The sequence below is a fragment of the Balaenoptera physalus genome (assembly GCF_965194825.1).
Source record: "Balaenoptera physalus genome assembly, chromosome: 11".
Lineage (NCBI taxonomy): Eukaryota > Metazoa > Chordata > Mammalia > Artiodactyla > Balaenopteridae > Balaenoptera > Balaenoptera physalus.
The window spans coordinates 16513299-16535396 of record NC_138896.1 but is presented as its reverse complement, the minus strand read 5'-3'; the positions used below and the strand labels follow the sequence as shown (position 1 = coordinate 16535396).

The 22098-nt window shown below is 38.2% G+C and overlaps 1 protein-coding gene and 1 long non-coding RNA gene across 5 annotated transcripts in view; one reads left to right on the top strand and one right to left on the bottom strand.

Moving 5' to 3' along the window:
• CDKAL1 (CDKAL1 threonylcarbamoyladenosine tRNA methylthiotransferase) overlaps positions 1-22098 on the bottom strand; it is a 640596-nt gene that overhangs the window by 481345 nt on the left and 137153 nt on the right. The gene's annotated exons all lie outside the window — the stretch shown is intronic.
• LOC309638865 overlaps positions 3534-22098 on the top strand; it is a 722672-nt gene continuing 704107 nt past the window's right edge. Inside the window, exon 1 of the long non-coding RNA XR_014251367.1 lies at positions 3534-21622. This is a non-coding gene — a long non-coding RNA (uncharacterized lncRNA). The remainder of the gene's footprint in view (positions 21623-22098) is intronic.

The following is a 22098-nucleotide window of genomic DNA, read 5'->3' as shown; positions in this document are numbered from 1 at the left end:
AAATTTTGGAACAACCAGTCAAGGAGGAAAGAGTTTGCAGCAACAATGCAACTGTCTCCAGACATGACTGTTATCAAGACTTGCAGAGTTAGGCTAGGAGCCATCAGAAGTTGAAAATAAGGTTACTCTAAGTCTTGATAGGATTTATCAGTCTAAAAAATAATGCAAACAGATATATTCAAATAGGTAACTGGGGCTGTCTGGAGACATTCAAATCCAAAGTAACTGGGGTTTAATCTCAGGGTCACAATACTGAATATTATTTTAACCAACAAAGCTAAAAACGTTATTGCACATTTTATGCCCCATGAGAAGAAAGAATGTTACCACACGGGGAATGGTCTTCATCACACTAGAAAAGAGGAGTCTGAAGGGTAAAAGTTTCTCAACACTTAATAACAGTGGCAAACAAAGTAGGCACCTGAGGCAGATTATCATAGTACAATAGTTAATCCTTTTAGACACAGCAGTCATTTCTTTAAAGTGTATCTGGATATAACAAGTTGCCATTCCCTGATGAACTGGCCATATAAAACCAGTGAAGAAATTCCCACTTGATTTCAGGTTCAATAGGTTTCCTTTATTGTGCTTACTGCCATACAAGTTCCTGGGTTCACCTACAAGAACTATTATTTATTTAAAAGTCATTAATTTAGCATTTTATTTTTCCATTCTACCATTCAGTCAGTCACCACATGCTAAACACAAGGGAACAAAAAAAAGAAAAGGATAGTCTCTACCCTCAAGGTGTTCTCGCAATCTAGAGAGAAAAGGAAGAAATAGGCCTCACAACCCAGGTTTTTGCGTGCAGGGGAAGAACAGAGATGCCGAGGTCGCGAGGATAGCTGCGAGCAGCCCTGTGGGAGAAGAAGCATGTGCCCGTGCAAAGAGACCCAAGGGTACCCAGTTATGAAGGAGACGCGGCTTCTCTGAATGCAGGGCTGTGGAACGCTGACTCCCAGTGAGGTCCCTGAGGGACCAGGTCAGGGACACAGAGGGGGCGGAGCAAGCAGGACCAGAGACTTCCTCTTCCTCCTACATCCCGTTACTGTGCTTTCATCTGCTCCACCTATCAAGAGTCTGTGAAATATTGTGTTTGAAGAAAAGATTCTGTGACTTTAAGAAAGATGGTGAGAATAGCGCATGGACTTTTTTTCTTCCCAGCTTCATTGAGGTATAATTGACAAGGACATAGACTTCTGTGAAGAGGTTAACAGTGCAAGGAAGGTTGGTTCATTATAGAAAAGGGAATTTCAATGAGAAGTATAAATATTTTTTTTTAAAAAGCTATAGGGGAAAAGTGATGGGGGAAGGGGGAGAGACCAGACAGGAAGGATTGCAAGAAGCAGGAAGAAGAACCTCCTGCAGAAATCAGAAAATGGGTGACTTGTGCTTGCACGCTCACGAGAGGATAAGAAACACAGTAAGAAAGCACCAGGCGGGCCTGGGTAGCCTCATGCTCCAAAGGGAATCAAGGGCAGAGAATGGGAAAGATTCCTTAGGCTTACAGGAAGATGCTTCTCTCTGAATCCTGCCAGGGATTCTGATAGGAAATATTCCAAATTGTAAATAATAGTTATCTCTGTTGGATAAGGAATTAAGAAAATAAAGAAGACACTCATAACACTGTTTTCAAAAGCCTGACACCAAAACAGGGCAAGGGAAAGATTCCCCAGCATCTGTGGTAGGGCATCAGGACCAGCTTCTCGGGAGCCATCATGTTGGGATAAAGACCAATTTCAGAGGATTATGTGCCATATTCCTCCCTATCTACCTCCCTAACTTACTTCAGGTAACCTCACAGTGCTCCTCAACATTCCCAGACATCCTCTTGGATAGGAAGGTTGCCCAGTTAAATAAATTTTACCCAGATGTTTAATATTTTCTACAATATTCCTTATAAATGGTCCTGTGGCTTCTGCTTTACTTCCTCAATGGCAGGAAGTTCATTACTTCAAAATTTCCTGTTTAATCACTGTACACATGTTTTTGTCCATATGTTATTATTAAACTCTACCCCTAGATAGCTTCCACTTATTCATTCTAATTTGCCTTCTTTCACCTCCCAAAGCTTTATTCCCTACACACTGGCCTACATGCCAGGCAAAACATATGTAACCATTCTCAAGGAAATGTTTCTAAAATACATGGCATGCTTACATTTCTTATTACACAAGATACAGTGAATCTAACTGAACCTATAGTTGATTGCCTTAAATAATCACAGTAGATATAGAATTTCACATCTGTAAGAGACATCCAAAACTTTCTAGCCCTATCATTTCACTTATAAAAGAGGAAACTGAGGATTAGAAGATTAAGCAGATTGCCCAAGGTCAAAGTAAAGACAGTACTGGCAGTCATCCAGCACTGCCCTTTGCCTTGATATAATGATGTCCTAAGCCAGGGGTTACCAAGGTCCATAAGGTTGTACAGCCCCATAATAAATAATCTCAGTAAGCCATATATATTGATTCTTCTCTTTCTGTTGTGTCAGCTATTACTTCTCAATATATTTCTAACTTGTCTATTCAATCTTCCACCACCATTTCTAACTGCCATGCAATGAATCTACAAAAATTTCTGGAATAAATGACAACAATCAAAAACTTCATTTTATATATGATTTTCACAAATTCATTAATGAAATATTTTGTGTCTATTATGCGTACAATATATGCTTAGAGGTCTGTCAGATACCAAGAGGAATTTGTGCCTCAAGCAATACACAGGAAGCTAAAAAGACCAAAAAAGAAAGTTTGAAATATGCAAACTGAACAGACATACAAATCAATATTTTAAGTACAAGGTTAGAACATCAAAAAGGACAAATAAATTTACAGAGCAGTGGTTACCAAACTCTTCTTTTTTTTAATTTATTTTATTTATTTTATTTTTGGCTGTGTTGGGTCTTCGTTGCTGCGCGCAGGCTTTCTCTAGTTGCGGCGAGCGGGGGCTACTCTTCGTTGCGGTGCGCGGGCTTCTCAGAGCAGTGGCTTCTCTTGTTGCAGAGCACAGGCTCTAGGCACGTGGGCTTCGGTAGTTGCAGCTCACAGGCTTAGCTGCTCTGCAACATGTGGGATCTTTCCGGACCAGGGCTCAAACCCGTGTCCCCTGCATTGGCAGGTGGATTCTTAACCACAGCGCCACCAGGGAAGCCCCACCAAACTTTTTATCAAGGTACCCACAAGTTAAAAAAAAAAGAGATGGACCTCAAATACATAAATACATACAACTGTATATAAATCATACACATGGAGTACTATATTAATGTATATTAATGTATTATGTACATTATAAAATATACCTTAATATTATATTTTTTTAAGTGAAATGCTGCAAAATAACTTTAGTGCTCTGAGTTCAAATGCGAGGAGTTATTGCAGGCTCAAATAAAGGATTAGTAGGCCTCATAATATCTGGTGTAATGTTATCAATCACCTAGAACTTTCTTTTCTCATTTAAGGGGACCAGAATATGCCACCCCAAAATATGCCACTTTGGAATAAGAATTCTTTTGAGATGAAGGCAATTAAGAAACAGCAGGGGCTTCCCTGGTGGCGCAGTGGTTGAGAATCTGCCTGCTAATGCAGGGGACATGGGTTCGAGCCCTGGTCTGGGAAGATCCCACATGCCGCGGAGCAACTGGGCCCGTGAGCCACAACTACTGAGCCTGCGCGTCTGGAGCCTGTGCCCCGCAACGGGAGGGGCTGCGATATCGAAAGGCCCGCGCACCGCGATGAAGAGCGGCCCCCGCACCGCGATGAAGAGTGGCCCCCACTTGCCGCAACTAGAGAAAGCCCTCACACGAAAACTAAGAGACCCAACACAGTCATAAATAAATAAATAAAATAAATAAATAAAGTATTAAGAAACAGCAGACTCAGGAAAAAAGCTCTCTCCCCTCTCCCATCTGGATAAAAGCAGGACATAAATTTCCATTTGTAAAGGTGTCTCCCTCTCTAGTACCAGGAAGAGAACTACTCCAGAGACAGCTCTTATCACCAGACTCTTACCTGCATAACAAGCCTTACTAAAAAGCCTTATTTATCATATATTTCCTAATCACCTTCTCATAATTTACACCTCCCCAAAAAGCCCCTTTTTCCTTTGTCTAAACTCTTCTCCACTCTTTACCCCCTTTGTTAAGATGGTATATAATCTCCAAATTCTAACTCCTGCATACTTGCATAATTACAACTGTTTTGTTTTGTTTTTCCCGTTAGTCTGTCTTTTATCACTTTGATTCACATGCCCCAGTTGCTGAACCTAAGAGCGTACATACAAAGAGATGTATGTATTTTTTTCCCTACCCTACATCATGAAGTGTAAGGTTCAGTGGATTTTTTTATGTAACTTCAAGGTCCAAGGCAAAGTAAGATGAGTGAGGCTAGTGAAAATCAGACCACTGTATATATGATACCTCACTACATTTAAAACTGTGTTTAGATATATATGGAATCTAGAAAAATGCTACCGATGAACCTAGTGGCAGGGCAGGAGTAAGGATGCAGACGTAGATGGATGGGAGGCTGGGATGAAGTGAGAGAGTAGCATTGACATATATACACTACCAAATGTAAAATAGATAGCTAGTGGGAAGCAGCTGCATAGCACAGGGAGATCAGCTCGGTGCTTTGTGCCCACCTAGAGAGGTGGGATGGGGAGGGTGTGAGGGAGGCTCAAGAGGGAGGGGATATATGTATACAAATAGCTGATTCACTTTGTTGTACAGCAGAAACTAAGACAACACTGTAAAGCAAGTATACCCCAATAAAGATGTAAAAACAAACAAACAAACAAACAAAAAAAAACCCAAAAAACTGCATTTAGGACTTGCACAGCACTTAGTATTTGAATCAGTTATTTTCTTCTTGATAAGCTAGTTAATGTAAATAAAACACTCCTTCCTTAAAAGAAGTAACATAAAAAAAAATAACCTAAAGTATATGACATGTATATTCCTATTATGGAGATTATCCCCATAAAATGAAAAGCAAATCTGTAATTACTTCACCTCCCTAAGATCAATACACCGATACTCTACTCATAGCAAACACTTTAGAAGTTAATACCCTTCAACAGAGGAAAGGAGCAAAGAGAGAAAGGAAAAAGAAAAGAAGTTTTTTTTAAAATAAAATTCCGAGGTATATCAGTATATAGGAAGATCTTAATAAAGTGACACTGAAAAGAGATGCCCTGATCAGCTGTTACATTTATTCAATTCACCATCCAATTTTCATATTTCATTATAGTTTACTCTAATTATCACATTCACCAAGAAAGACCAAAATTAAATTACAACAGGAATCTATATTTTGAGCAAGGAATGAGGGAAATTTACAGTTTTGGTTCCAATTAAAAATGGGATTACAGGACTTCCCTGGTGGCGTGGTGGTTAAGAATCTGCCTGCCAATGCAGGGGACACGGGTTCCAGCCCTGGTCTGGGAAGATCTCACATGCCGCGGAGCAACTAGGCCCGTGCGCCACAACTACTGAGCCTGCGCTCTAGAGCCCACGAGCCACAACTGCTAAGCCCGCGCACCTAGAACCCGTGCTCCGCAACAAGAGAAGCCACCGCAGTGAGAAGCCCGCTCACAGTAACGAAGAGTAGCCCCCGCTCACCACAACTAGAGAAAGCTCGTGTGCAGCAACGAAGACCCAATGCAGCCAAATAAATATAAATAAATAAATAAATTTATTTTTAAAAAATGGGATTACAGGGATAAAAGTTCTGAAGGAAAATGCATACTTGGTCTTATTTAGAGTTCCAACCTGAATACAATCTGAGCTACAGTACTATTAGATCCCAACCTGGTTTCTGGTGGGAGACCCAGAAAAAATTAGAATTTAGAACTGACTTAAACAGTCTGAGTAAAAAGCTGTTGTAAACACTTATAAAAGGTTCCTAAACAAAATTTTCAAGTTTTTACATCTTTTTCAAAGTCACTTTTCCAAAGAGGTATTAGTTAATGGAAAAACTGATCCCCTGGAGGAGGTAACAGAAAAGTGCTTCGTTATTTAAAATAATACAATTAAAAAGTGGCCAAGCAAGAGACACTTGTGCCCTGGAAAAGATAAGAATCTGCGGGAGTTGTGTCTTTGGCTAATTTACACCTACAGGACTGAGGCAACAGAAGAGACTAAGCCAAGCTGCTTAACTGTGTTTCAGCCAGCTCTAACTCCTGCATGATCAAGAGGTTTCATTGGAGGCGCAAGAGGCAGAGAATATCAGTATTTCAGGGCACTATTAAAAAACTTATTTTTAAAGTTGAACTAGCTAATTCAGAAGGAATTATCAGTACTGTTCTTATGGCAAATGATTTACAATCTTCAGCACTGACCTATAGTATTGATACTATATCAATAGATATATATCAATCAATAGCTCTTCCAATAGATTTCTCTCCCCTACAAGACTATAAGCTCCCTAAGGGCAATGCCTAGATATGATTCATTTTACACACCTCAGAGTACATTTTCAAGAAACCTCTTGCAACTTAATAAACGAATGAAAAACCAATTAACAGGAAATAATACTAGAATCAATCATTAACTAAAGTTGTGATTAAGAGCCATGCTTATGGCTCTTAAAATTTAATAAGGCCAACACTAAGCAGCAATCCATCTTTTTCATCATCAGAAGCACAGATAATCCAAACAGAGGAACTACCTTTGATTAGTGTCAACACCATTTATGTACATTTGAATTTTACGGTAAGTCCTCAGACTCTTTAACAAATCAAATAAACAGTTCATAAGAATTACTATCATATTCTTAAGAACAATTTTCTTTGTGTTTAAACAGCACGGTTTTCCTTTCAACTCTCTCCTTCGTCCCCTCCATCACTCTTTCTTTAAAATTTTTTTTTAATTTTCATTTTATCTTCAGAAAAGTAATACAGCTATTAGTTATAATTACTCTGACCTCAGTTCAGAAAGGTACTGATCACAAATACAACTTTTTTTTTTTTAACTTCACAAGAAAAAAAAAGATTTTTTTATAGCAGCAACCAACATAGTTGGTCACAGACAAACCTTGGAGCCACTACTCAACTCCAGTCCCAGAAAGCAAAGCAATTTCAGTGAAACAAACACTGCTTTCTACGTGAAAATGCCCCATTTACCAACATCAATGTACAAAACAAAATCCATTTTGATGGGGAAAAAAAACTGTCAAGTTTTTCCTGTTTGCAATGCCAGCAAAGGACAAACTTCATCACCGTGATACCAACGTCAGACTGACATCAATTCAAATTATCAACTGAAATAACCAAGCAAATGACATTCACCATTTAGCAACACGACTTAAACCAAAGTATACCATAATAAACTAAAGAGAGGATTTCTCCATTATTACTTCATTATTATCAGCAGAGTCATACAGAAAGAGACTACAGGCTCCCTCTGAGCCACACAAAACAACATGTTCAGAGTGTCTCTTCCATGTTCAATGTTGTCGCCATGGGGAACAGAAAAAACAATGAAAAGGCTGTATGTATACATGAAAAACAGCACAAAGGACTGCAGCAATTTAAAAAATTTTATTTAATCAACTAATACGTATGGAACAATCACTATGTAGCAAGTATGAAATATGTGGGGTGAAAAATTATATACGTTAAGGATGAAAAGAAAGATTTGGTTTGCTTTAACTGTATAATCCTATTAATTATCCATTTCCCTTTATATGTAGAAACAAAGCATGTCATTCTTGGGATGCTTTTTTAATTATTAAGGCTAGCTGACATCTGTGGTTAATTTAAAGGTTCCACTTCCCTCTGGAGATTTTTCTCTGAATTCTACTGAAATTAATCAATTAATTGGCCCTTTAAGTAACTATATTTTACTAATGCACAGGAGTATACACATACATACCTATATATATATAAGAAAAAGAGAGAAAACCAACACTCTGTTGGACTGATATTCCCTCATTTTTATCTCAGAACTAATAAGGTACTACATATTACCTGTATTTTTACCCATGAAAAAAAATTAGACTGTTATGGTCACGTAAATAATATAAAAAATCCTTAATTTGAAGCTAGAAAAAAAAAGAAATGGGACTTGAAAGAAATAAGAGAATTATATTCAGAATTACTGCAGAAAAACTGCTGTGGAGGAGCAGGTTACAACTGGAACCACAGCAGCCGCTGGCGCCAGTGCCTTACTTAAAACACAAAAAACAGGTGTGGAAATTTACTATATTCTTACTCCTTCTAAAGGGTAAAGCCAAATTATGTACTTTGATCCCAGCAGAGAGCTGAGATGACCAAATGAACAGAAACACCTCTGCGCCTTCCCAAAATGCCAGAGAAGACGTAATTTATACATGGGAAAAGGAACACAAGCAACCAAAGTCATGGAGCATTTGTGTAAAACTTTAAAAAAAAAAAAGTGACTTTTCCAAAGAAAACCTATAAATCAAAGGTGAAAGGAGCCTAGAAAAAGCTGATCTCCATAATTAAAGATGGACAAACAATGATTTGAGTCCCCTGTCCTCACAGCAATTGGCTTCCAGAGTTACCTACAGGTTATGACCTCAAGTACAGCTCTCAACATAAAAGCAGAAGGTCTTATATGTGCACCTGTGAGCATTAGCACTGCAACCAGATAAGCAGAGCAGTGCCACCAAATGACTTAAAGCCACCACAGGGCCACAATCACCACACCTGAAAGAACTCCCATATTCTCAAGAGGAAGCCATTCCTCAGCCAATCGTGATCTTATCATCCTTTCTAGCACCCCCTAAGCAAACAACTAGAATCAGAGCTCCTAAAAATAGAACCACATTTACTGTATTAACACACTGAAAAAGAAAAACCAAATGATCATCTCAACAAAAGCAGAAAAAGCATTTGACAAATTTCAAAATCCATTCATGAAAAAAGTCTCAGCAAACTAAAATTAGAGGAGAACTTCCTCAAATTGATAAAGGATATCTATAATAAACCTACAGCTAACATCATGTTTTCTCCCTAAGATGAGAAACAAGGCAAGGATGCCCATTCTTACCACTTTTATTCAATATTGTAATGGAGGCCCTTGCTAAGGCATAAGGAAAGAAAAGGCATACAATCACAGAGAAAAGGAATCAAAAGGGTTTCTTCACAAATGAAATGACTGAATATGGATAAAATCCTACAGGAAGAAAAAGCTACTAGAACTAACAAGGTAGTTCAGCAAGACCACAGGATTCAAGAGAAAGTAACAATTACTGAAGATAGGCAAAGACAATCTATCATATGAATGAGAGGAGTTCCTGAAGAAGAAAAAGAAACCCAAAGGCAAGGGAAGGGAATACTAAAAATTATAATTCAAGAAAATTTACATCAAAAAATTTTAAAGTTTTGTCCATATATTGGAAGATTATACTATATACCTGAGAACATTACCCCAGAACAATAAGAACAACCAACACCAAGACACATTCTAATAAAATTACTGGACTTTAAGAAAAAGAAAAAACTCTTTTGAGCTTCTAGGCAAAAAGAAAGCATTACTTACAAGGAGGGAAAAAAATTACACTGCCACCAGACTTTGAAACCAGTGCTCTACGCCAGAAAGAACATGTGACCCAAGAATTTTATATCCAGCAAAACTGACTGTATATACAGTATAAGGAGCACTAAGTAGTATCAACATATCATGACTAAGAGACTGTTGTTCCTAGGGGCCCTTCCTAAGGAACCTACTAAAACATACTTCAAACCACCAAAAATAACTAGAAGGGTATTTACATGGGGTCTCTGTGGCAGGCATTAAATACATAGTTATTTACGGAATGAATATCAAATAAGGGTTGAAAGTGAAAAACTGAGTATGTAATGACTATATGATTTGACAATGTAGATACAGAATTCCCATTAAAAATATTTGGGAGGAGAATGGAGATATAGCATTTGCAAAACAATCCTTTTAACTTTTTCAGTAATCATGACTGGTGATGTATGTACAAGTACTATTATTATTCTGAAACTATTGTATGTATAAGACATCCCGTATCAGTTCTCCAGCAGCTTGTCATAGAGACTCAATTGTACCTTACGTTAATTATCTTACAGAACTATTAGAGTTCCAGTAATTAGGCCATTCATGTAATGTGCACTGGGCACTTTTCTATTAACTTTATAGTAAGCTGCTTTTTGACACTCTATGGATTGACTTATCAAAATGCTAGTTCAGGGAAGTGTCATGTTTGAAGCAACAGGTTTAGCTCACTTTGTATACAGAATTTTGTTATCTTTAATAAAACTGGTTGGAGGGAAAAAAATAATAAATAAATAAAGCGGAATAAAGCTAATGAGGACTATGGGATAATTCTAATTCTATCATCCCCTATGTTTTGAGAACTAGGATTCTTGGTGAAGAAGGAAGGAAATATATCTGTAATATATGAGATTAAGGTAAAAATCTATAATCTTAAATGTAAATTGGGGCTTCCCTGGTGGCGCAGTGGTTAAGAATCTGCCTGCCAATGCAGGGGACACGGGTTCGAGCCCTGGTCTGGGAAGATCCCACATGCCGCGGAGCAACTGGGCCCGTGAGCCACAATTACTGAGCCTGCGCGTCTGGAGCCTGTGCTCCGCAACAAGAGAGGCCACGATAGTGAGAGGCCCGCGCACCGCGATGAGGAGTGGCCCCCGCTCGCCGCAACTGGAGAAAGCCCTCGCGCAGAAACGAAGACCCAACACAGCCAAAAAAATAAATATAAATAAATAAATTTATTTAAAAAAATGTAAATTGGAAATGTCAATATGAACTCCTGAGGTATTTTGTCTTAAAAGTTGTGTTGGAGTGTGGATGCGTCCACTGAAAAGACTGGAAAAGCCTAGGAACAATAACCAACAACAGAAGCAAAGCACCCAGGTGTGGTGATGAAATGCCATTTCCCACTGAAGGAACCAGGGCTCCTTAGAGAAATGGTTGATTCCATGTCTGGGATGAGAAACATCCACGATGAGCTTGGAACATCTTATCAAACCACCTGAGAGCAAGGAAGCTATCAAAGAATACCAGGGTCATGTCAAAAGGACTCAGAAATCAACCTGAAGGGGATCACAGTGGCCAAAGACAGGACAATTTGAACTTGGGTAAGAATCGCAATTGACTGAAGCCCAAATATGTTTAAAATCATGAGTTTCTAATCATACTTTAAAAGAAAAAGGGGGGGCTATCAGTCACCTTCTGAGAATGATAGGATCCAATTTACTATCTTAGAAATCGGGTAAATAAGGGAATCTAGAATTTATCCTGCCTTTCTCTATAAACTCTACCAATGAGTAAATAGTTGATGAGGGGAGACATCTCCTTATCAAATTATTACAGCTAATCTCTGACAAGATGATATAATAGAATGTCATCATTTTCCAAACCCCAAAGAAATAATGACTCACGGCGTTATACGTCAACGGCTGGTAGCATCGAAAACAGAGAAACCACCACACATTACGAGCCTCCCAATGAAAGAATACAACTCAACCTAAAATCCTGCCAAGGCTCTATAACAAGCTGCCAATTTGCAGCAAAAACAGAGGACAGAGGAAGGTACTGAACTGCACTTGAATATGCAATCAGCAAAATCTGGACTATGGAGAGCTCGCAGGTCAAAAGGCCCAAGTTCTTCAACAGGTAAGTTGTAAGGAAAAGAAAGAGCTAGAAGGGGAACCTATTGATTAAGAGAGATTTTAAAATACACTTCAGGTTTTTTTCTTAAATGGGCAAGATTTAACTGCATTGTCTAAAAACAAAACATGGGTGATAAAGCCATAAGGGATAAAGCCATACAGAAGTGATTATTATAAAAGTCAAGACAGGACTTCCCTGGTGGCGCAGTGGTTAAGAATCCGCCTGCCAATGCAGAGGACACAGGTTCGAGCCCTCGCCCGGGAAGATCCCACATGCCCTAGGGCAACTAAGCCCATGTGCCACAACTACTGAGCCCATGTGCCACAACTGCTGAAGCCCACGTGCCTAGAGCCCGTGCTCCACAACAAGAGAAGCCACCGCAATGAGAAGCCCGTGCACCGCAACGAAGAGTAGGCCCCACTCACCGCAACTAGAGAAAGCCCGTGCGCAGCAACAAAGACCCAATGCAGCCAAAAATAATTAATTAATTAATTAAAAAAAAAAAAAAGTCAAGACAGTGCTCATCTGTGGGGGTAGGGAGAGAGCTGTGACTGTGATGGGGGACGTAAGGGGGTTTCCAGAGTGGCTAGCAGCGTTTTACTTCTTGAACTGGGGGGACAGTGACAGGGGTCTCTGCTTTAAAATAGTTCCCTAACCTATACGTCGTTCTGCAATTTTAAAACTTATCATTGCATTTTACAACAAAGTTAAAATAAATCTCTAATAAAAAATACTCTAGAACTAAATAACCAGAGATTTCCCAGTAAACAAAAAGGAGAAGAGAAGTAAAACCGTGGTAGCCATCTCTAAAGCCTTTTCCAACTCCCTATATCTCAGAACCCACATGAAAGCGGTTTTAACCCGTGGTATGTAAACAGGATGTCACAGTTAGCTGGAAGAACCCCAATGCACGCTTGTAGAAACAAAACTGTATGTTGTCCTCTGACCATCTTTGTTGGCGGTAAATGGAATGACACTGAAAAGACCAAGTAAGTCAGAATTATTACTGAAGATATTCTAAGAGAACATCACAAAAACTTGTTTATTTTCTATATTTTGTGGCAATTAATTACCATTTATACCACTGAAAGGACAGGAAAATTAAAAAGCATGAAGAGTGCACAGAATGCGCCTCTGTCTGCTCTCCTGCACTGTGTATGGGCAACTTCTCTCATTCTTTCTGCAAACACAACTGTGAGCTTTAAGTGGCAGGGCGGTTCAAGAAGGAAAATCTGACGCTGTCCAGAGACCTAAATTCAGGTCCCAGCTGTACCATGAATTGACAGCAAGACAAATCGTCTTTGTCTCTGAGCCTTAATTTTCTCACATATACATGAAAATGGTTAAACAAGATGAACCCTGATGCGTATTCCAGCACTAAATATCTTGGTTGACATAAGAAATATCTGCCCCAAAAAGGTAGCATTTGCCACCAAGATTAAGAAAAAATACCACAGTGGCAAAGAACATTGCTAGAAATTTTTTTCTTTCTCAATTAGTAAATTTTATTTAATTAGAATAAAAAGAAAAATTTCTTTGAAAATTCCCCCCAAAAAGCTGCAATGATGTTCAATCTTTTTACACCCAGCTGATCTGTAGTAGACTTGAAAATTAGCAAATGAAAATATAAGAAAGTTCATTTTTAATATTTTAAATTCTGGCTTATGCTTTCACATATCCATTTGTAAAACTGTGGTAAAAGGGAAAGTTTGTGGCTTTAAAAAGTTAGAATTAAAAAAAAAGAAAGCAGGCAATAAATTCAGTTTCCTTCCTCCCACCTCCAGTTTTGCAGTGTTCAAATTTCAACCCCACACATCAAAATCTTGAATACTACTCAAGTCACTATGTTAAGCCCCTAACAGAAAAGAAATAAGAAATAAGAAAACAAGAAATGAATGCCCCTGTTAGGTGAAACCCAAGAGTCTAAATGATGGTCCATGTCTTCTAGAGAATAACAAAAATTATCATCATGACAACAGGATTTTGCTTCTTATACTGCTTTAGGCTTTTCCAGAGCAATTTTCACATACATCACATGCTACCTCATGAAATCTTCAAGAACCTGTGAGGGATTCTTACTTTACAAATGAGGAAAATGAAGTTCAGAGAAGCAAGCTGAAAAATGGAACACAAGAATAAAAGAGGAGTTAACATTGGTCTCTACTACTTAAAGCAAAAAAGGGATACTGTGAAGTACTCAAAGAAAACAGAAGAAATGCAGATCTGTACACCTACTGAAGGAGAAGGACAAGACTTCACTTAAAACCTGAACAAAAGCACGTCTCCACTCGGGTCACTTTCACCAGAGGGGTAGGTAGGCCACTAGAGCTTCAGAAGTTGGAACACTTCACTGTATTAGGAATGCATTTTCAACTACTCCCAAGTCCTGGAAGCAAGTAGATACTGCAAAACATAACTGAACTCAATGAAACCATCTTCCCTCTCTACCACTGAAAAATTAAAGAACTAGAACAAGGAGAAGGACCAAAACATAAGGTCACTAAATTTCAAATCCCCATACTCAAAAGGCAGTGGGAGGGGAGAAGGTAGAATCTGATTTATACCATACAAGTCCTAGTGAAATTCGGTTCTCCCTGTTTAAATAAAATGTATGGGCATAGATTGCTAACCACCATAACAACAACAAAAACTCAACAGCTAAGGGAAGAATATATTTCCTAAATATTATTTAGAAAATAAAGCAAGCATTTTATGTCGCTCTAACATGGCCTCTCTCCGTTAAGGTTCTCAGCAGATGACCTTGTTTCTTATTTCACTGAAAAACAGAAGCAATCAGAAGAGAATTGCTCTTTCTTTCCACCACCGCATCTATCAAACTACCTGCTCTGTATCAACATCTGTTAAAATAAATCCACTGTCCTTACTGCCATGTAAGCCCAATGCTTCTGCTTGTGTGCTAGATCCCGGTCCCTCTTGTATACTCTGCTCCCATAATTACCCTCTTTCCTTCTACTAAGCAATTTTTACCTCTATAATGGATCATATCCAACAGCATACAAATACGCTGTAACATCCAATCTTAAAAACACAAAAAAACTCTCCTTTGATTCTAAACCTTTCCCCACACAGCTCTAGCTCCATTTCTGCTTCCCTTTATAGCAAACCTCCCTTAAGATGCAATCTGTACTCTGTCTCACTCTCTCATTCTATTTTAGGTCCACTCAAATCAGTCCTATATCCCCACCTCTCCACTGCAACTGCTCATCAAGAACCACCCTTGACAAATCCAGCCGATCAATTCTCAGTCTTCATCTGACTCAATCTCTCAGCAGTACTTACACAGCTGATCAATCCCTCTTCTTGAAACATATCCTTCAATTGCCTGCTGAGACAAAACACTCTCCTGGTTTCTTCCACCTCGACTGAGCCTCCTCTGCTGGATCCTAGTCCTTGGTCTTCTCCTTCTCTATCTACCCTAATTTCCTACACGAACTTTTTCGGTCTCATGGCTTTATATACCAGGATAAGGATTCCCAGATACCTCTCTCAAACCTCAACCTCATATATACAAACATATCAACTTAGGTATCTCGTAAGCATCTCAAATTAAGCATGATCCAATCAGAATTCCTGATCTCCCCCCTGCAAAACAAGTGGAAAAAAATCTGTCTTTTCTATTAAATGCTTTATAAATATCCTATAAATCATTTTCCTTACACTTAGGTTTTCTTTCTTTTTTTAAAGAAGTGAGGGTAAATTTTATTAAAAGTTCATATATGATCAAAATTAGTATCACAGATGGATTTTAAAATAGCCTGCTAATATAGAAGATAATATATTTCTCACATTTGGGTTTTACAGTAACCAACCCAAATAGGTGACTCTGATTTCTCCCATGTACTCACCTTGTAATATTTTGTGATAAGGTATTTTAAAGGCTCAATAAAGAACATGCCTGAAATTTTTATTTCAATTGTAATTATTACATTTCTTGAACTTAAATTTTATTTTGTTTTCAGCAAGATGAGGAAAGAGAAAATTAAAACATAAGGCAATATCAATTATAAATTCTTAATTAAGAATTACCATTGTACTTTGTATGAGTCCTAGTTCATCAAGAATTTATTTGTATAAGTCAGAAAGAGAAAAACAAATACCGTATGCTAATGCATATATATGGAACCTAAAAAAAACGGTACTGATGAACCTAGTGGCAGGGCAGGAATAAAGACTCAGATGTAGAGAACGGACTTGAGGACACGGGGAGTGGGAAGGGTAAGCTGGGACGAAGTGAGAGAGCGGCATGGACATATGTACACTACCAAATGTAAAACAGATAGCTAGTGGGAAGCAGCCGCATAGCACAGGGAGATCAGCTTGGTGCTTTGTGACCACCTAGAGGGGTGGGATAGGGAGGGTGGGAGGGAGGCTCAAGAGGGAGGGGATATGGGGATATATGTATATGTATAGCTGATTCACTTTGTTGTACAGCAGAAACTAACACAACATTGTAAAGCAATTATACTCCAATAAAGATGTTAAAAAAAAAAAAAAAGAATTTATTTGTAAACTCTACCACACCCTTTTCCTACTTGAAATACCTGCTGGTTAATCTTGCAAACATTCTCCCAGTAACAAGAAAAAAAATAGAGTATCCATCTCCTAATACAATGTCTATGCCTGTGGAGAATAAGGACTAGGAGCCAAAAATGAGTCACTTCATGTACTCTTCTCAGGAAGCAGTATCATTTTTAAAGAATATAAGATACTGGTATTATTTAAAGAGAAGAAAAACATGCAAAAATACTAGTAGAGGACAGAAAATGGACTCTCACTTCCTAATCATTAGAAGAAGGAAAAACACTTGATAGTCTTCTCTCTAAATTAATTAATTAATTCAATTGAAACTCAAGAAGAAAGAGTTTAAAGAATGCACGTAAAGGTAAAATAACATAGCAGAATGGTTAATCCCAGGTACAGTCATTCCTCGGTAAGAAGGGGGGATTAGTTCCAGGACCCCACAGATACCAAAATCCAAGGATGCTCAAGTCCCTTATATGAAATGGCGTAGTATTTGCATATAACCTTCACACATCCTCCCATATACTTTAAATCAACTCTAGATTACTTATGATACCTAATACAATGTAAATGCTGTGTAAATAGTTGTAAATACTAAGTAAACAGTTGTCCGTGAGGCTAATTTAAGTTTTGCTTTTTAGAGCTTTCTGGAATCCCCCCCAACCCCCCAGCATATTTTCAACCCACAGTTGATTGAAACCCGCGGATGCAAACCCAAAGATGTGGAATCCTTCCATACACAGGGCCAACTGTATATGCTTTGCATTATAATCAAAGGGGAAAGGTCTCTCACCGGTGCTTCCTGAATAATGAAAGCCATCCTAGGTTTTGGTCTACTAAACACTTCTCACTACAGGGCATCAGGTAAGTAATGGTTGATTTTTACAGAAGAGGTTAGAGCAGCACAATTACAAGTCCTCTGATTCTTAGACTCCTACAAAGATAAAAGAGTATTTCATACCGAAAATATATGGCACTTTGAAAATTATTGTATAACTTTCACTTGAAGAATAAGGATCATTTTGAACATTAGTTGTTATAGCTATAGGTAATGGGGCTTAAGTCTGATTGGGTACTGAATCCACAACTTTTGCCCTAAAATTCCTCTTAAAATAGTCTTGGATACACCATGATGGCTAGGTTCTGACCTCTTATAAATGTGGGAAAAGGGAGCGCGGCTCAATGACTAATAATTGCCTGATTTCCACTCATTCTTCAGGTAACAACTTAGATGCCATTTCCTCCAGAAAAGTCTTTTCCAACCACTGCAACTTTAGGACTTAAGTTTTTCTCTTGTATTCTTCTGTAGTGCCCAATACACTTCCCTGTCATAGACTGTATCATATTCTGTTATCACAATCTCTTGGTTTATGTGCGTCTCCTATTAGATTCTAAGAAACAAGGTACGCTCACTATTGCTTTCCAACTCAGATCCCTTCTCCCAACCCACGCCTTTTTTTCTTGCTCGCAAAGACCTGATTTTGTTTGTTGTCAATCCTTTGAGGCACTGTGCTCAGGAAAGAGTCTCCCAAAGTCCCAGGGCAGGTTAAAAAAGAGTCTAAGTCAGTCATATGTCTTCGTTCTCCTTGCCAGTAAGTAACTTTTAGGTCTGATTTTGGGATACAATTCTAGCCAGTGGTATGCAGTTGGCACTATGGGGAATGATTCTCCTCTCTACTAAGAAGAGAATTATGAGAGTAATACCTCTCTTCATTGGCTGTCGTCATAAGTGCATATAATACCTGAAACTGCTACTATAGCAATATTGCCACAAAGAAAGAACAGCATCATCAAAAGGACCGTGTTTCATAGAAGACGTTGTTGCCATGAAATGAATCGAACTAGAACTGACAACCTCCAGACTTCTTGTTATGTGAGATCATAAAACCCTTACGGTTCAAGCTGCTTTTGGTTGAGTCTTTTGCTACTGAAAGCCAAAGGTATCCAAGCTGAAATGTCCTGGTTCATCACAATGTATTAATGTAAGTGGTAAAACCAAACACCTTCCAGTGTCCATATTCTCATTCTACTATACTACCAGGCTTTCTTCTCAACTAGCTGAGCCAGGATTTCAACCTACTCTTAAGACTCCAAATCCAAACCTCTTTTTACTGAATTACAGTTGATCTGGGGAATCCATGCATCTGCATTTTGTTTACAAACTTATTAGTGTGACATCATTCCAGATGCCAGACATCATTAGAAGCTCATCTTTGGCTAATGAGGTACCAGGAGTGTTGGGAAAATGTAATGCACATGTATCTACAAAATACTTGCCTTTCTGATGTATGTTTCAGAACAGAAAGACTCTTTTCTATAAGCTATATGCACTGAAGATAGAACACCTATCTATCTCACAACTTGGATTCAGTTTTTACCTGTCCCTCCTTGTTCAAATAAACTTAAATCACATATGATCTTAATTACACTAAAAAGGTCACACCTCTAAAGGAAAGAGATATATCACTAAATTCCCAGGAAAGGAATGGTTTCAACCAGTGAAGCGCAAGACATTTTTAGAAAACTAAAGAGGAACTCTTTTACAGATAAGGAAATGAGGGCTCATAGAGGTTGAATGTTTTACTAGAAGTCACATAGGCAGTTAGGGTCAGAATCAGAACTAGAAATTTGGGTTCCAATTCCTAATTCAGTGCTTTCTCCACAATATCATAATGCTTCCAAGTTGTGCATTAAATATTTACTGATAATTCTTGGCCAAACAAAAATAATCCATTACTGTTATGTTCAAGTAAATCAAAAACCTTTTAGTAAGTTAAGGTGACAGATGCACATTGCCTTTATATTGACTTTTTAGTTTTTTAAGTAAGCTTCACTATGTCCTAGTTATCTTTTCCACTTTTCTAGTCAACAAGATTTCATTTTATTTAAATAATTTAAACATACCAATTGTTATCAGTGCAAATACACTTAAGGGGGAATCATGGTTCTTCTGACTTTACATATCTACTTTCTACTTTATAGAAACATTGTAGCACGTCATATTTATTAGACTTTGGGAAGACAGAACAAAATTGTCACATTTTTTAATTTAAACACTAATTTCCCTAATGAAGCAATTATCATGATGATGTTGACTTCACTCAGCATCCTCTTGGTTATGAACATAATTACTCTGGGAAGTACTAACCTGGAACTCAGGAAATCAACAGTCTTCAGAAATTTATTTTAAAAGGTTAATTCATATGAGATCTTAGTGAGTGTTGTAGCTGATTCCAATATCTATTTCACTAGAGCTGATGAGTCCAAGTCAATTGCTATACTTCCATCTTCTTTGCCAATGTTCAGGAAAGAGTAGTCTGAAGCCAATTTGGACCAATGATACATGCAGAAAGTCTTGCTCAGGCCTTCAAAGAAGGAAAAGCCAGCCTCTTTCCCACTGGTAAAATAGCGACTCAACCGTTGCTCCTGTCCTAATAACCACAGAAAGAACCAGCTTTAAGGATGAAGCTAAGAATGTAAAAGGAAGAGGAAAAAGAACAAATGAACCTGGGTCTCTTATGACAACAGCAAAGTGCAATCAACTCACTCTGAAGCTTCCCAAGACTTCCTGTTGTGAGAATAATCCACTTCCTTATTGTTTAAGTGAGTTTCAGTTGAGATTCTACTACTTGCAGCAAAAAGGACCTTAACTAAAATAGTAAAATCAAGTCTGGGGACAAAAAGCAGTAGAAAGGAAAGAGACTCTAAGCCCACGTTATCACGAGAAGAATGACTCCAAAGTACTTTCCCCCTCAGTAGACAGTTCAAATACCAGCTAAGACTCAGGTTTTCTGTAAAGCAAAGGAACTCCAAGACTCTCCCTAATTAATATCTGACTTAATAAACTATCGGGAAACTAAAGCATTTCTATTCATTTCTTTAAATAGTGATTAGGCACCGAGCATACTTCCAGGCTCTGAGGTTATAGCTGTAAACAAAGCAGAATGCCTGCCCTGGGAGCTTCCACTGCAAAAGGGTAAGATAATTAACAGGTAAATAAATATCTCCCTAGTGGATTTAGTTCTGCTGTTTGAAAATCAGGAAGCACCTGAGAAAGTCCTATCATGACCAGTATCTGAATATTATGAACAATTAGGGTAGAAATAAACAAGCAGACTGCATGAACTCTTACCAACATGAAAAAAAATCAGAGAAACAAGACCTGAGAACAAGAAGAAAAAACTGAAAGATCAAGAGAAAAAAAAAAAAAAATCAGGTCTGAATTGTAGAAAAGAAAAAGGGAAAGATGGAGAAAGAACAAGACTATGAAATCATCAGGACACATACACACACAAAGAATAAAGAAATGGGAATTTAACATCTATTTCAACTCTTTCATATTAGAAACAAGGAGACTAGGACAAATAGCATGTCAAACCAACTAACAAGGTTTAGAACCCAGGATCTTCTAACACCTCTTTTGAAAACAGAAAAGAAAAAAAACCTATCTCAGACCAGAAGAAAACACTAAAGTTCCCAGCCCACATCACAGATTGTCTCTAAACCACAACTGACGTTCCAAAACCCACCACACTGTAACCCACATTCCAGGGTTGAAAATCCATCTCATGAGATGGCCAGATGGGCAAGAAACACCATTTGATTATCTCATATAGAAAAGGAGATGGGCAAGAAACACCATTTGACTATCTCATGTAGAAAAGGAGAGAAATTCCTGCACCCCTTTCTATTTCTTATATGAAATAAATTAAGGCTTATAAAGAGAGAGAAAATTTTTTAAAACAAAGAAAATTTCTAAAGTGATAAACACAAACTTAAAGCTCAGCATAAAAAATTATTCAAAATTTCAATCCTACTATGAAAGTCTCTGACTAGGTACTATCAGATAACTAAATTGAATAATTTGGCATCCTTATTTTGTCAGAAGAAATTCAAGAAACTGTTAAGTAACCAATGAACTGTTCTACAACTTCAAGTAACAAGGTAAAGTAAATAAGTTACTGGGGTAAGTCATAAGCACTTGACTAAATGGCTCACTCTCTTAGTATGTATTTTAAATTATTTTAGACAGAACAATAGGCAATTGCAATTTTTAAGTGCTTTCCCTACCTTTATAATAAACTACATATTAAAACGGTTTCAGAGTTCAAATCATAGGCCAATGGGTACTATCACTATGGGGAAGCCTGAGACTGGGCCTGAATATCGGGAAAATATAGAGGATTTTTAACCCAAAGCTGTTGTAAAATGTACATTTTTAAATATAAATATCTTTAAATAGCAGGAAGCTTTAAGTTTGTTTGTTTGTTTGTTTGTTTATGGCTGAGTTAGGTCTTTGTTGCTGCACACGGGCTCTCTCTAGTTGCGGCGAGCGGGGGCTACTCTTCGTTGTGGTGCACAGGCTTCTCATTGCAGTGGCTTCTCTTGTGGCGGAGCACGGGCTCTAGGCACGCGGGCTTCAGTAGTTGTGGCACGTGGGCTTCAATAGTTGTGGCTCGCGGGCTCCAGAGCACAGGCTCAGTAGTTGTGGCGCACAGGCTTAGCTGCTCCGTGGCATGTGAGATCTTCCCGGACCAGGGCTCGAACCTGCGTTCCCTGCATTGGCAGGCAGATTCTTAACCACTGCGCCACCAGGGAAGCCCAAGTTTTTTAAAAACATAAACATTTATTCAATTTGAAAATATTGATTTAGTGCCTACTTTGTATGAGACACGGTACCAGCCACAATTAAGGAAATTTAAATATAGAAATCATCCTTAAAAACATATGGAATATTTGGTTATTCCTGATCACAGAGGATGATAAAAATGGCCATGTCTTATAAATAGAGTACCCATATGTCCTAGTCTATGCCTCTTATCCCATTATAATTTTTAGTGGCTCTCTGTCACGCTCAAAGGGTCCCAGGTTGGTCACTGAATTACAGGCTTACCCTACCACAGTGGGTAAGCAGACAGGTGCTA